At 43.1% G+C, this 12,120-nt stretch overlaps 1 long non-coding RNA gene across 5 annotated transcripts in view; it reads right to left on the bottom strand.

Moving 5' to 3' along the window:
• The window catches only part of LOC148146308 (uncharacterized), a 979,539-nt gene that overhangs the window by 832,505 nt on the left and 134,914 nt on the right, over positions 1–12,120 (bottom strand). The gene's annotated exons all lie outside the window — the stretch shown is intronic.

Raw genomic sequence — 12,120 nt, 5'->3', positions numbered from 1 at the left:
AGTGCTCTGACACTCAATGCCTGCAAGCCAAGGTCATTGTCTAAAACCACTCACGTCTGGCAATACCATTGAAGGTATTTTATACAGTAACCTTTCAGTCTCAATTGTCAGTTCCAGTCCATGAAGCAGCCAGTAACATGCCAGTGAATTGAATTCTAACAGCAGCATTGCACTGGCAGGAGAGATTGAGGAGCTTGAAGCTGTCTTCTCTGGAGTATCGAAACATGAAACTCTTCAAACGAACAAAAATTTTCAAGAGCTCGAGAGGATAGATACAGGAAGGATGTGCTCCTAGGCTGGTGTACCTGAAATAAAATAAGCACTAATACGGTGTCTTTACCCAGCATCCCCTTTAGATGCATAAATGTTTAAGATTTATTTGCTGCTCTAATTACACTCCCAGTTTTAACTGCTGTAATGTTGATGACTATGCAAATGTATAAAATATAATTGAATCCATTCTTAAACCTCTCTGTACCTGTGTCTCACTTATGTTCACCGAGACACTCATTCAATGTGACCTCTTTACAAACCCTGCCCAGATATTTCGCTAGATGGCTTAGAATGAAATATTCACAGAATTGTTACTGTACAAAAGGAGGCTGATTGGCTCATCAGCTCTCCAAAGGATCACCTCACTGAATGTCATTCTTCTCCCTTTACCCCTTAAACCTTCCCATTCGTCCTCATCCAATAACAGCCAGCGAGTTCACAACTAACCACAGCGATCAGATTTGTTTTATTTGTTTGTGGGATCACGGCATCACTTGCTGGGGCAGCATTTGTCGTCCATTCTAACTGCCCAGGAGATCGTTCAGTGTCAACCACTTTATTCAGTGTCTGGATTCACATGTAGGCTGGACCAGGTCAGAATTAACAGTTTCCCAGACCCAATGACATAAAGAGTTGATTTCTGGCCTATTATCCTATTTCTGAAATGATAATGAATAATTTTTGCTGTTGAATTAAAAGTGAAATTCCAAAATGTGTTTTATTCTGATTGAGCGCGTCCTCCTATTTTCTCAGTTGTTATTGATAATTTGATTCCCCTCGCACCAGAACCTGTTCCAGAGAGTGTCACAGAAAAGGCAGAATGGTCAGCTGCAGGTGGTCACCTGACTGGTCACTGGTCCCAATGGTTCACGGTCCACAGATGCTGCCAGATCTGCTGACTTTTTCCAGCAATGTCTGTTTTTGTTCCTGATTTCCCAGCATTTGCAGATGTTTCGTTTTTGAATATTGATCTTGTCTCTTGCAGAGGAGTTTATTGATGAGTTTGGAGAGTTTTGTACATTGCAACTAAAGCCACAAATCAGCCATGATCTATTGAATGGCAGAGCAGGATTGAAGGGCTGAATGGCTTCCTCCTGTTCAAATGAAAGTTATCCATCTGCAGCTTGTGGTAACATTTCCCCTCAATGCTCACTTCACCTCCATGTCTAACACACTGTTACTGACTGAACAAACCTCCTGTGTTTGAACTAAACCTGCTCATGTTCAGTGGCTCCCTCTACTGCCACCCGGATTTAACTCTCCTCATGGAATGCTGTCTCGTGTTACTGCGGGAATCCCCACAAGGACTAATCCTGGCTTATGTATCCCCTGGGATCCAAAAATCCCGTTAATTTCCTTCTTCCTATTTCATTCTGCCATTGAACTCTCGGTTTCAATCCATTCTCCTTTCATGCTCTTCAACATGCCCATATGGGTGGACTAGAGGCAGCTGGCACCTGAGATTGTGGGGGGAGGCAGATTCAATCAGGGAATTGGGAAAACACTCAGATAATAACATATCCGTCTGATTGTTGACTCAGACAGATAGGCAGAAAGAAAGATGCACATTTAGATAGCACCTTTGATGACCTGGGGCAATGAAACATGCTTCCAACCAAATGATTTCAACCTCAAATCTCTGAAAATACAGACACAAAGCTTCCTACTTATACCAGGTTGTCTCTCAGCCTCCTCATTTCTTAAGAAAAGAGTTTTAAGCTGTTAAGCCTTTCCTGGTGATTATAACTTCTGTATTTCTGTCAGATTTGTGACTGAACCTTTATTTTCCTGTTGTGAGTGATGCTAGTAGCAGAAACAATTCCTGACTTGTGACGGGTTTCGGTTGGAGTATTTATATTTACAGATTCATTCCCACCCTCACATACAGTGTGAAATTGATGTAAAACAGAAGGAAAGGATTGAGTGAGCACCCACAGAAACAGAAAAGGCAGTTTGTGTACCTGTGTTGAATGAACCTGGACTTAGGAAAACGTGACAACAATCACAACTAGTTAGAATTACAGAATCCCTTAGGCGCACAAAGAGACTATTCGGTCCATTGAGTCTGCAATGACCTGCTGTCCCACCCTACCTCTATAACCCCACATTTAGCATGGCTAACCCAACCTACCTAACCTACACACTACAGGCAATGCTAGCACGGCCAATCCATCAAACCTGCACATCTGTGGGAGGGTCAGATATTATGTCTAAGTGCTCAGGATTGTGGATGAAGGCTTGCAAATACTTGACTCTGACGCAAATCCTCTTTTTTTTTCAAAATAAAATCTGGGGGAAACTGCAGCCAGAAAGATTTCTGATTATCTCATGAGGAAGAGAATTCAAAACTCGTGCCACTGACCCAGGGGGCGTAGTGAAGTCACAGAGGTCTGGGAACCATCAGAAATGTAACAAGTTGTGAGCAAGGTGGGGGTGAGACAAGGACAAAAAGGTAGTCTGTTACATGGGGGAAGGCAGGAGAGATTAAATTGCAGAAATGGTTGTCCCTCAAGGCCATGGGGAATGGAGTTAGGGCTGGGAAAGAAACCAGGAAACAAGGTGAGCAGCTGTCAAAGAAATACATTGAAAAAACAGATTATAACAACATAGAGGGCAGAGTATGCAGTCTGAAATTGTTGCTCTCATTGGTGAGTACAGAACGCTGCAAAGCCTGGGTCATTCTATTACAGCCAATACATGCAGGATAGGCCAAGTGGCCTCGATCTGTGCTGTAACTTTCTGATAAATTTCTTCTGACATTTGGAATTCAGGTCGGATGATGATCATAAATTCTCAAATTGGACCTGAGTTTAATATTCTGGAGAAATGCTAAATAAATCACATTGATCCCATTCTGCAGACTTTAGTCCGCAGCCCTGCATGTTCCAGCATCTCAGTTACATCCATGTTCTTTTATTCTAATATGATGTTAGTTACTGCCTCTCCACCTCATCAATGAGTTCCTGCTCACCACCATCTCCAAGTGAAATGAATTCTCCCCTCCCCTTCTTTCTGGGCATTAGTTTCAATCTAAATCCTCCAGTTTCTGACCTCTCAGTTAATGAATAGCTCCTTCCTATCCACTCGATTTGGATTCCTCAGCATTTTATCACTTCAATTAAATCTCTCCTCATCCTCCTCGGAAATCATCCCCAGCCTATCAAACCTTTCCTCAGAGCAGAAATTTTCCAATTGTAGAAATATTCTGATCAATCTCCTCTGTACCCTCTCTGGTTTGATCACATTAACCCTGGAATAAGGGTATCAGAAGTGTGTGCAGTACTTTAACTGTGGTCAAACGAGTGTTCCTGACATTTCCCACGTCACCTCCGTGTTCTTGTGGTTGTCGCTCACACAAGAAGTGTCCTGGTTTTCCCACATGGAACTGGATGTGCACTCCACGGGGCTGGGATTCCCAACCATGTGTTTATTTGTTAACTAATCCTAAATTAACTTCAGATTAAAACAACATTATCAGCTACCCACCAATCAACTTCTTCCATTGTACTCAAGTCACCTTACTTTTTAAAATCTCTTTAAAATTATTACTATCTAAACACAACAGGCTTTAATTTGCTGATCAAGTATTCAGATGTCTCCACTGTTACAATCACTTGAAGATTATCTTTACATTCAGCTACATTTGGTGAAATGAACACTGATTGTAAATATATGAATATCAAACGGACTTGAGTTTTATGATAATTAATCCAGTCTGACATTCTTGTTGGTTAATATCTTGAAGATAAATGTTCTCAGAACTCCAGCTGTGCTCTGACTTCATTCGCAACTGGATTTGGTTGGACTGCAGATCTTAGATCTGTTCTGTCGTTTCCCGGATTGCTTCACTCTATCACTTGCTGCCTATGCTGTTAGGCACACAAGTAGCCCTCTTTGGTAACTTCATCAGGTTAACACCTCATTTTTAGGTATTCATGCTGCTGTTACTGACATGCCCTCCTGAACTCTTTCAGTTGAATGAGGATTGATACACTAGTTTGATGATAAGAGGTAAGTTGGGGGATATGCGGGGCCGTGATTCTGTAAGTTTTGTTGGAGTACAATTCTACTGCTGTTGGTGGAAGGAAAGAGCCAAACTCCTACACTGTTGGCCCCATATACGACATGCAGTATCATGAACACTGATAGGCCAAGACATGAAATACGAGCAACACTGTACAATGATGCAGGATCACAACTGCAGTAAGGGGAGTTTAAGATCCAACTTGACACAGGATTAGGGAAAGAAGCAGCTGATCAGATTGTCTCATTCATAGTCACAAAGAGACTCTATGAGATTATTGCATTGTTGGGGGTAAGGATGGAGGAGGTTGGGGAGATGGAGAGCCCTTCAAAAGAAACTAATCTGCCTGAGAGTTGTGAGATAGAATTGATTGCTATGCATTTAACAGAAAGCTAATTGAAACTGTTTTTATCCCCAAAAGATAACAAGACTGATGGTGCTTCCAATCATCACCAGAAACAAATCCCAGGATACATGGTTTGGAGATGGATGTCAATTGCCAATCAACATCCAACTCCTACAATCATTGAGCAAACGTATGTGTGATTACCCAGTCCTGATGAACCAGAAAATCGCTGTTCACTGTGCAGATGGACAGCGATGCGGGGAAGTATTGGCCGAGTGGTATTGTCGCGAGACAGTTAATCTAAAACCTCAGATAGCGTTCTGGAGACCTGGGTTCAAAGCCTGCTGCAGCAGATAGGGGATTTGAATTCAATTAAAAAAAACTTGTGAATTTAGAGTCTAATGATGGCCATTAATCGATTGTCAGAAAAGAAAATCTGGTTCACTTTCAGGAAGGAAGCTGCCATCCTTACCTGGTCTGGCCTACATTGTGACCTCAGACCCACAGCAATGTGGTTGACTCTTACCTGCCTTCTGGGCAATTAGGGATGGGCAGTAAATGCTGCCGGGCCAGCGACACCCTCATCCTGTGAATGAATAAAGGAAAATAAAAATCTGCACCCAGTGTGAATCTGTGCATGTTCAACAATGTTGTGAACATTTCCAAAGCTAAGATCTCTATGTGCACAACTTTATGAGCTGCCAAAGCCATCTTTCATTACTTGGCGTGAAAAAGAGAAACGAATTCTTTAACTGTGGCTATCAGTAAATTGATTGGTGTCTCAGCAGGATGGATGCCTGAGTGAATCCCTTCTCCCCACCCCCCCTCCCCACACACACACACACAGAGCAGGTGGACAGCTCCCCAGTCTGACTGGTTTGGCAAGTTTCCAGGTGGGATGGGTAAAGAATTCTCTTCTAGCATCCCCCATATTTCCAGAGTCGGTCCCTAGTCTGGCTGCACTGGTGTTTTGCCATTTCAGATAAATGCTGGCAGACTGTTACACACACCGTTAGCCCGCCACCCCCCCACCCCCAGCCCCAAAAAGAACTCAGTATAAAGCAGTAAATATTATCTCCTGCTGTGGAGAGACAGCCTGTATTGGTCTGAGTAGGAACACTGAGCAGATTTACCGAAATGACAACTTAATTGGTGACCAGAGCAAGTTAAGCAAGTCCAAATAAAATGCATTATAGCACAGAAAGAGGCCCATCAAATCCAAGCTGGCTCTCTGTAGCAGAATCCAATATTCTCATTCCCCATACCTACCCCAAACTCTGCAAGTTTATTTCCCTCAGAACTGATCTAATTGTTTTTATCAATCATTGATCTTCTCTACTTGCACCACCATAATAGGCAACATGTTCTGCATATGTTTGCACGTTCTCCCCGTGTCTGCGTGGGTTTCCTCCGGGTGCTCCGGTTTCCTCCCACAGTCCAAAGATGTGCAGGGTCAGGTGAATTGGCCATGCTAAATTGCCCGTAGTGTTAGGTAAGGGGTAAATGTAGGGGTATGGGTGGGTTGCGCTTCGGCGGGTCGGTGTGGACTTGTTGGGCCGAAGGGCCTGTTTCCACATTGTAATGTAATCTAATCTAATCTAATGTCCAGCCAATACAGTCAGCAGAAACACTTGCTCATCTCCCGCTGTCTCAAAACCTTACATGTGACCTTAACTCTTGTGCCATCACTTATCGAATACAGATATTTTTTGTCTGCTATATATAGGTCTGTTATAATCTTATGCAGCTTTATCAAAAATATATCCAACTTCTTCACTTCACAGAAAATTGCAATTTCTTCAAATCAGTCCAGTGACTGCATTTTCTACATCAGTGATCCACTCCAGTAAGTCTGTACGCCACACTCTGAAGATCACTCATATCCTTCATTGTTGATGCCTATTTTGTTCCACAAATCCAGACGACACTAGTTTTCTGCACAACAGCAATAGTTTTATTATTGGACAGCCGGCGAGAGTTTCAAAGCATCTCTGAAGTAGCTGAGTGTCTACTTGTAGAGATTCTTCTTCATGAATCTCTGCCTTACCTATAGAGACAGTATATTTAATAGGAATTAGACAAAGGCATATCAGTCACATGGGCGATTGTCAACAGATAGTTTAAAGTGGTTAATTATGACCTTACAAAGCTTGATGAATGACGATATCCTGTGATAACGTGCGAATGGATTACAGAAACTGATTATCGTATTGTTCATGATTATGTGTTGATGGGAAGAAGGGTTCTTCCTTCACTAAATGGGGGATTCACTTACCTATGCTCATATGGAGGGGAGATAAGACAATGGGAGCGGGAGGCAGTTTAACAGGGTTTTGCCCAGGGCTCTCTGTCTGGGGTTACGGGGTAATCCATATGTGTGACTGCAAGAGGTTCTATTTTGAGATACTGTCAGCCTCCCACCCCCACCCCCTTCTGTGGTGTTCTGTCTGTATTGTAAGTGTACAGGCCTTCAGTTGATGCAATAAGGCCTTTGGCAAGGGAATGTTTAACCCTTGAGACCCCACGGTGTCCTGAAAGAGAAGCAAAAGGTATGGAACTGGCCCCTCTATGGTATTTTAACTTCCTCATTCTGAACAGGAATCTGTTGACCAGAATTGAATGCAATGATTGACTGTGACCTAACTAGAGCTTTGTCAAGGGTCAGCATCTTTTCCGTGAGTTTGTTATCATTCCCCCATTAAGGAATCCCAGCATCCCATTTGTTTTACTCAAAACACTTTATGTTTTCTCTCCTTTAATGATTGGTACACATTGTCCCCCATTCCTGCTGTCCTGATCTCTGTGTCTGTGCCACTCAAATATATATTCCCTTTCTACATTGCTTCTCTCAAAATGCATCAACTTACTGTGTATTCTAAAGAAGAGACATATTCCACTCAAAATATTATCTCTTGCTCCACACATTCTACCCCCTGGAAAACCGAGCAGTACAGCACCGGAATAATTGGCCCACCATGTGTGTGCGGAGCATGATGCTATTCCAAACTAATTCCATCTGCCTGGACATGATCGATATCCCTGCCAACCCATGCCTGCTTAGGTGTCTGCCCAAATGCCTCTTAACCGTTGCGATTGCTTCTGCTTTTCCCATCTCTCAGTAAAGTACATTCTTTTCACTTACCACCTTCTGCATAAGAAACTTGTCTGACACAACTCCCTTTAAACTTGCACATGTTGTTGGAAATGCTCAGCAGATCTTGCAGCATCGTGAAGAAAAATCAGTTAATGTTTTGGGTTCTGGTCACCGTTCCTCAGAAACGTTAACTTTAATTTATCTTCATAGAAGCTGCAAGACCTGCTGAACTTTTCCCGAAAATGCTTTTGTTTCTAGTTTATGGCATCTGCAGTTGTTTTGGATTTCATTTCCTTTAAACTTGCCCCCTCTCCCCTGAAATCTATGGCCTCTACTATTTGCCATTTTCACATTGGAAAAAGATTCAGATTATTCACTCTGTCTGACACTTTCAGATCACCCACAGCCACTGACTTTCCCAAGTCAAAAATCCAAGTCTTTCCAACCTCTCCCAATCCAGGCAACATCCTGGTAAACCTGTTTTCACGCTGTCCAAAGCCTCCACATCCTCGTTTTTAAGTGGTGATCAAAACAGCACACAATATTCCAAAGGTGGCCTAATGACAGTTTTATATTCAGTCCCTGACAAAAGAAGGCAAGTATGCCTAACAGATCCTTCACCACTTTCAGGGAGCTGTGAACTTGCCCCTGAAGATCCCTGTGTGTATCAATGCTGCTGAGAGCCCTTCGGTTTCGTGAATACATTCCTCTTGCAATGAACCTCCCAAAATATATCACCTCACACTTGTCTGCATTAATATCTATCTTCGTATGGGTTTTCCAATTTATCTCTTTCTTGCTGTATCCTTTGACAACATTCTTCATGATTCACAACTTCATCAATTTGCACCATCAAGAAACTTGCTAATTAAATCGTTTACATTTCCATGCTAATCATTGATATATGTTACAGACAATAGATGTTCCAATTCTGATCCTTGTGGAAGAACACTGACTACAGAACTCCAGCCAGCAACATGCTGTGGAAGGAACAAATTTAATTTAGTCAGTCAGTCGGAAAGCATTTCAGGTATTGGTGTGGCACGAGATGTTCCAAGATATTCACAATCCTGGTTAAAACACCCTGGAGCAGATTTTCAGTTTTAGATTAGATTAGATTAGATTACAGTGTGGAAACAGGCCCTTTGGCCCAACAAGTCCACACCGACCCGCCGAAGCGAAAACCACCCATACCCCTACATTTACCCCTTACCTAACACTATGGTCAATTCAGTATGGCCAATTCACCTGACCCTGCACATCTTTTGGACTGTGGGAGGAAACCGGAGCACCCGGAGGAAACCCACGCAGACACGGGGAGAACGTGCAAACTCCACACAGTCAGTCGCCTGAGGCGGGAATTGAACCCGGGTCTCTGGCGCTGTGATGCAGCAGTGCTAACCACTGTGCCACCGTGCCGCCCACCTGGGGACTCCCCCAGAACCAAGTATAAAGCAGTAAACATTATCTCCTGCTGTGGAAGGACAACCTGTGTTGGTCTGAGCATGAACACAGAGCAGATTTACCTTAATGATAATTTAACCCCTGAAGACAAATAACCAGAACAAGTTAAGCAAGTACAAAAAAACGTGATATGGCACAGAAAGGGGCCCATCAAATCCAAGCTGGCTCTCTGCAGCAGAATCCCTTATTGTCATTCTCCAACTGTCCCCAAAATCCTGAAAGTCTATTTCCCTCAGATCTGATATAATCGTATTTGTTAATAATTGATCATCTCTACTTGCACCACCATAATAGGCAGCATGTTCTGCATATTTCCAGCCAATACAGTCAGCTGTAAACTTCCTCATCTCCCACTTTCTCAAAACGTTATATCTAATCTTAAATTTTGAGCCATCACCTATCAAGTGCAATTTATTTTATTGTCTGCTCTATCTAGATGTGTTATAATCTTATCCATTTTAATCTATCAAGATATATTCAACTTGATTTCTTCAAAGAAAATAGCATTTTCTTTTCCAAATCAATCCCGTGACTGCATTTTCTTCATCAGTGCACCACACCAGTAAGTCTGTACTCCACACCCTGAAGATCACTCAGATCCTTCCTGAGTAGGAATCTGTTGACCTGAATTGGATACAATGATTGACTCTGACCTAACCAGTCAATGAAATTTTTAATGAAACCCAGGCTCCCATATGTATTGATCAAAACACTTTCTGAACATAGTAACAGAAGTCACAAGGTAATTACCTCACCGCACCCCCCACTCCGGAAGAGGTGCTAACTGCCCTTGAGTGCTTTTTGTTCTCGATGTGAAGAGCTTTCACGCCTGAGTCACCTTCACGTCTCTGGTTGCTGAGTGAATCACAAAGAAGGAATTTCACCAGAGCTGCAACTGCCTCACTTCTCCACTCGCCCTCCCCGTTTACATTTTCCTGCTCGTCAGTAATTTAAAGAAAACCAAATGGATGCGATGTCATTCTGTAGCCTCTCTGTCGATTCCTCCGTTTCAGTTCCAACATGACTTAGATCTCGGGGCGGACCTTAATACTAGCGACGCTATGAATGCGCAAGTCGAAAGGTTCCTCTGAGAGTGCAATTTCTTTCATTGCTGTTGCTGATTGAATGAGCCACTAACGTGCGAATTGCTCCAAAACATGATTCAGGATATCTGGTGCCAATTCTCGCACGTTGAATCACGATTGACAGCTTCCAAATGAGGTCTTTCTGAGACGACCTTGGGGTACATTTGACAAACAGACAAGTTCAGGAATTCGTGGTGCGCTGTGACACCAGAGCTTCTGCTTCTTTCCTGTCTTTGAACCGAGCCGCCTGCGCAAGGAAGGCAAATGCGGTACTGCTTTTCGTGGAAGGATCAGAAGGCGGTAACTACACTCTCCAACAGAATGGCATATGATCAGAACCAGGTTGGAGAAAAACTTAACAACGCTTTGCACTGTAATTAAATGGAATTGCATTACATTTCACTCCCAGAGCAGATTTGTTCAAGCAAATTCGAAGGCAGGTTTGCAGATGGGAAAGCATGCAAGAAAGCTCAGCTCTTGTCCATGTAAAAGGCTGCAGTTGAAGAACAAAGCAGTTTCTGCCCAGTTTCGAACTGGGGACTTTTCGCGTGTGAGGCGAACGTGATGACCACTAGACTACAGAAACAAGCCGGAATCGGCAGTGCTGCGACTCAATGGCGTCCAACACTGAAAGTTGAATCCGTTCTACGTTTCACCTTTTTGTTTCCAACAGCTCGTTGTTCAGCGTAATTGACATCTTGAAATCGTAAAAAAAAAGACACGTTAAATTGATGACAAAATATAGACAAAGCTGTCGTCGATGTTTGTACCGTAGGGCGAGGTGGAATAGGCTGGGACGACTTTCCCTGCAGCGTAACAGCTGTGACATGACCTTATGGAAGGGTGGTTAACTGAGTTTTACCCAAGTTGGTGTGAGTTGAAAACTCGAGAGCATAGCTTTAAGGTGATTGGGCTGAAAGTGACAAAGGACCTGAGGCACATTTCCCACAAAGAAGGTTGTGCGTGTTTGGAATGATCTACCAGAGGAAGTGGAGGAGGCTATTACACTCAGAAAATTGCAAAGGTAATCGGGTGAGTTTCTGGATATGATGCGTTTAGAGGGATTGGGGCCAAATGCTGGGGAACGGGACTTGTTTAGTTTTGGCGATGTGGTGAGCACGGATGAGGTCCACCGAAGTATCTTTTTCCACGATGTACCCCAATTACGTCATGTTGCTTCCACCGGCTTTAAAGGATTACTTTTTAGCGGAGTTTGCCATCGCAGTCTGTGGCACAAACATTTAGTCTGTTCGACTGCTCACGGGAGAGGTAGTATTGTGAAACACTGCAGAAACGAACGACTTCCTTACTTTAGCTCCGACTGACCATACTCTGCGAAATTTTCCCAGATCCTCTGCTGAGAATTTTTGCTGCTGGAAGTTACCTCAGAAACCCTGTTAAATCGAAATGTATTGAGCGAATCGCAAAACAGAAAGCATTTAACACGGAACACAAACAAACTGGCATATCTCATGCATTTTCAGACACAGAGATGCATGAATGCTAAATGTGATACAGTCCGAGGGCATGAGTCATAAAGTAATCTCACAACTAACAACAGGGCATTTCCAAACGACTCTTTCAAAAAGCTCAACTTGCCTGGGATGGCAGAACTGTTTGCGATTTTCCGAGCGGGAGGCGAACACGATCATGACAGTAGAGACATTTTGAAATATTTGGCAGTATCCCACACCACAGTTAGTTCCCTGGGAAGCAAACCCATTTTACTTTTGTTTTCAACATCAACATACAGTGGGCACCGAAACAGCATTTTCACAAGCTGCAGCGTTGGAGTTGATCAGCAGAAATGGCAGTGGTTGGATTCGAACGCACG

Source organism: Chiloscyllium plagiosum, unplaced genomic scaffold (assembly GCF_037043375.1).
Source record: "Chiloscyllium plagiosum isolate Xiang-an unplaced genomic scaffold, Cpla_swu_hap1 HiC_scaffold_21, whole genome shotgun sequence".
NCBI classification, from domain to species: domain Eukaryota; kingdom Metazoa; phylum Chordata; class Chondrichthyes; order Orectolobiformes; family Hemiscylliidae; genus Chiloscyllium; species Chiloscyllium plagiosum.
This window is presented reverse-complemented; position numbering and strand designations above follow the sequence as displayed.